Here is a 5304-nt window from a genome sequence, read left to right as displayed (position 1 = left end):
GTGTGTGTGTATGTGTATGTGTGTATGTGTGTGTGCGTGTGTGTATGTGTGTGCGGATACATATTTTCGTCGACGATTTCGGGAACACGGATCAACCGATTTGAGTAATTCAAATAGCATTCGAGTCGTATTAATGGGGAGACGTGCTGATTAGTTTTTGGCAAAGGCAAAAAGTGCCAAAAATGGTAATTCAGTTTTTGAGATAGCGGAGCGTCCGATTTGAATAATTAAAAAAATATTTTATGAACGCAAATTGTTGGCAAGGCAGGTCTAGTGGTTGTGGACATCCTATAAAAAAAGTTAAGTCATTTGGTAGACAAAAATGATCATTAGACACATGCACATCAAATTATTAGATATTTTATAAAGATTTTAATGATGGGTACAAATTTTGCAATTTAATGGGTTCCGTCTGTTAGACTGCGACGCGGCGCTTACGCGCTCAATATTTCATTTCTATGCAGCTAAAAAGTTAAAACCTTCAAAATATAAAAAAAATGTTTGAAATTTAAAAAAAGGTAATTTTATCAATAATTTCAGAATTCTCAAAAATCTAATGTTTCAGTTTTCAAAAAATTTTAAAACTTTTAATTTTCGGTACAGGAATTTTCAACAATTTACCTTAAGGCACAATGCCATGCCCCACTAGTTAGTTTTATCATTTTCGAAAAATAAATATAATAACCAATTTCATGTTATACTTATTCTAATACATATATCTATTTAAATAATGATAGATTCTTTAAAAATGATTCAAGAATACAATGTTTTGAATAGATCGCATCTTTGCTTATAATCTGTTCAAAAGTTTGCATGATTGTTGCCAATTTTATGTGATGATCAAGTTTCGATGGTAGTTGAAAGATATGATAACATCTTTTATAAATGCTATATTTGAGTCATTGTGAATTATATATTTAGAATTTTAACATAGCTCATTTGTAATTAATAATTGAAATGATTCGCCGCATTCCAATTGTTGTAGAATTATCAGAATTTGCCACACATGTTTGAAAATTCATGGAAATTCATTATGTCATTAAATTCTTTTGGGTTAATATTAATATTAAAATATATACATATTTCTATATTATATTTAGATAACCAAAAGATTGCGCACGTAATGTTATCTAATGTTTTATATTTACACTGAATCGAACAATGAACAATGTAATATGTTTTGTAAATACAATTTTTAAACTTATATACACGTTTCATTAATATATCAAAATATATTTAAATATTATTTCCAAATAATAGTAACACATACAAACACACACACGCATATATATACATATTTATAATATATTCAGTTATATTAATTTTTGAATAAGTATAAAGTCTATAAGATTTAATGTACATTCTTAATCTAGTGTCTCTTGAAAGCAAGTCAGTGGTCGACCTTTTTCTTTTTTCCTTGAAATCACATTAAAGATTTAAGATTGTAAAAACCTGATATCACTTGATATCAAGCTGGCCAAAATTATACCTATCATACTCGAATCATCAGTTTGCGAATCCAAATTCTTACTCCAGAGCCAAATCAATTATATCAATAGCATCAATTCGAACTGGCAATGGAAAACAATACTTAAATAAAGGAAAAAAAATGAAAACATAATTATACTTCAATTGGCAGAAATCTTTGTCTCGTTTTTTATTATTTTGTATAGCAATCAGAACTTAAGAGTCCTAGAACCTATTGGGCTAATTTGACTACGTCCGTTTTACGATGGCAAATCAAACAATTGTCTCGCCTCTGTGTGATAAATTTTATTATTACAATTTTTGTAATAGAGTGAATATTTTATTGATGCAGCAATGTCGGATGAGGGGTATTTTCACCTGGCAACATATTGCTATTTATATTTCCAAGTGAAAACCGATGTCACTACTGCTTGACATCAGGTTCCTTGAAGTGGGATCGAACCCGAACTGATTCAGGTCCATCTTTGACTAAATAATTTCAAATACAATCTACATGTAACGGGTGATCCATCTAGTGGTCCTAGTGATCTAGTGATCTTACGGTTTGGATATTTCTGTAAAGAAAACATATAAAGTATTATATATCGTTAGAAAGGTCTCAAAATTCTTAGTTTTTCCCCATATATCGCAACTTCGAATTTTGTACGGTGTGGCCTACAGGCAAGTTATCGATAAATTCCAATTTTTAAATGGACCACCCTATATGTATTATATCTAGGACGGTATTATTGAATAATTAGGCAAAAAGCTTCGAAGCACTTTCGCACGACATTTTGTCTGAGTGAGTCAGTAGTGAGTTTGCAAAAATCAATTTTTATTATTTCTAGCACTTGTAATTGTTTCGGTTTGCATAGAAATGGCAAATAATTCTTGCTCTGCACGTACTCTGCGCCTAAACTTAGAATATAGTAGCGCAGATAGCCGCCCTAATGGCCTTACCGATGTTGTGCCGACACGCTAATAATGGATCTATCCATCTAATATATATAATATATTATATATCAATTAATATATCATTTTTTCATTATATAGAAATTTTAATAATTGACATATTTTTGAAACATGGATTTCTTTTTTATAATTGCCGTGGTTGTGGCGTAGTCCTCTGGAAAGTGGTTTAGGATGATCCTTGAGATCGTTTTTGTAATTGTCTGAATACGTTCGTATTTGTGTTTATATCGGCGTCTTTATGTATTAATTCAATACGGTACATATTTTTGAGCATTAGATTTTTTTTAAAAAATTATTTTGGCATCTTTGAATTTCTATCACGTTGGATTTCGAAGCAGATCCTTACAGTAGTACACCGTATGTCCAAATCTTTAACATGAAGTGCATTAATATAGCATTTTGTATTAACAATAATATATTTACTACAGTAGTGATAATATTTCACTGCTGTAATTCCACTACTTAACGTACTAAATAATAGAAATTATTATATAATTAATTATATAACAATTTTAAGCAAACCGACTTAAGGGCCGATGCTATATAGAACCTCCAGAATCACTATATAAAACTCAAAGAAAATGTTTTTGATATTTATTATTATTTCTTCAACATGTTTTATCGGAATCATTCACCAAATTGGTGTAATTTGAATAATTAATAACCCATGCCAGAAACATTTAACATCAGTATACTCATTATGGTGAATTTACATATTTTGATTGAAATCTATCAGTTTTGTTGCATATTACTAATCGATATGATTTAATTATATCATAATGGGTATTTATAACTGTGATGTGTCACATAATATTAATAGTTAAAATGTACAATAAAATAATATTCAGGGCGAATCGAAATGGATCACTGGGATTAAATATGAAAATCTAGATAAAATACTTCTTTGGCATAGATACATTTATTTTGCATTATTATAACTTGTTGCCTTAAATAGAAAAAAAATAGCTTTTTCCAGTATCGTTTGAGAAATCTTTGTTATTATTGTTATCTAGTAATTTTTACACCTGTCCTGAAATAGACAATAAGTAAAACTGTAGAGAAAACATTACTTTCAGAATACAAAATCTTCTGATCATTATAGAGATTTTGAATATTAATTTATTGTAATGTAACATTTTTTTTCAAATATTTGTGTAAATTTTTTATATATTCTTTCTAGTTAAGACAAAAAGCAAAGTAGAGGCATAAGGCATCTCCATATATTTTCGACGATACATAAGCCAAATAGAGTTAATTTGAAAATGAACTAGTTATTATAGTCATATGTTTGCTATATGTCAAATATGAGAGTTCGCATAAAATCTTTCATTCAGAACATCAATATCTACTGAAATAGATTAATTTTAGCAATAAAATAGAGTTTATGAGCTATCAACATGCGTAATGTCACAATCAAATATAACTAACGTGTATTCGACATCAAACTAATAAAATCAATCTATAGTAATAGAATAGGGTCGTAAATTGTTTAATCTAGGAACGATAATTGTGATAGATTTGCAAATAACATGAAGAAATAAGATGAATCAATTATTAATTTTAATAAAGAGCATATCTTAGTTTCTTTTTGATGAAAAAAGTTAACTTTTTTAGTCGATTTTCTATTCAATCAATTTTTATAATTGGAGCAAAAAATTAACGGTTGGACTTTTAAGCCACTTTGTAGATATGATTTTTTTATTTAAATATATGTCAAAAATTATTTCTTATAAAACTATTATTTTCAAGTTACACTTAAGTCTATTTTATACAAGGACTTCAATATAGAATTAAAATCGACAATGAAACCTGTGATATGTTCTAAAATTTTAGAAGTTTTCTTAAATATTTATGACACCATCTTGATATCTAACATAATTTCGTAAATAATAAATAAATATATATGATATAGTAAAAAAACTGCATAATTTATTTTGCATATCAGTTTTCATTTTATAGCAAAAGAGAACAAATTTTCTATGCCTTATACCCAAATTAAGTGAGTTTCAACAAATATTGATATAATATTAGTATTATTCAAAAATATCTATTATCTTACAGTATTAATTACATATAAACAAACTTTTAGTCTTGATATTGCTCACTCTCGATAAAAGTATCGATCATCAATGCAAATTTTGGTGATGATAGGATTGTTCAAATACTATAAGCCTTATTTATTCTATATCATCTTATCTATGCTATAAGCTATAAATTTTTGTATCAAAATTAGCATTTCACAATTAATTATTATATATTTTACAAATATTCATGAGAAAACTTAATTTTTGTTTATTGAAGTAAGGGGGCGCCCATTATTCACGTGATCGATTTTTTAAGGTTTTTAGGACCCCCCCTCCTCTTTGGTGATACGTGGAGATATTGAAAATAACCTTTCCCCTCCTACACCAAGCATCATGTATATTTTAGTTACGAGAAAAAATGGTAAAATTAATTTTTTTTGAAAATGTTTGGAATTTTTTGAAGAAAATTTCTTTCCTCCTACATACTCTTCCCTCCTACACGTGATATTTCGTGATTTTGTTCATTTTCTCACTTATCTTTTTATGCAATTTCAAATCAACAATACTAATTCTAATAAATTTCAACGCAGCATTTTAAATTCTAACCCAAGACATTATTTACTTCTTTTAAATACTTTTTCTATTAATCCGTTTTACATTATCTTAGTTAAACTAATTCTTCTGAATCCATCTTCTTCATTTTTTTACTAATGCTATTGCTTCTTCTTCTAATTATGTCGAAATTTTAACTTGATACTATTTTTTCTTCATACATCTTCGATATTTACATACTTTATATACTAACAATTATATATATTATCATATACAAACTCGTTATTAC

This window comes from Ctenocephalides felis, unplaced genomic scaffold (genome assembly GCF_003426905.1).
Source record: "Ctenocephalides felis isolate EL2017-DRISC unplaced genomic scaffold, ASM342690v1 CF-g0.4_SCAFFOLD_03571, whole genome shotgun sequence".
Taxonomy (NCBI): Eukaryota; Metazoa; Arthropoda; class Insecta; order Siphonaptera; family Pulicidae; genus Ctenocephalides; species Ctenocephalides felis.
This window is presented reverse-complemented; position numbering follows the sequence as displayed.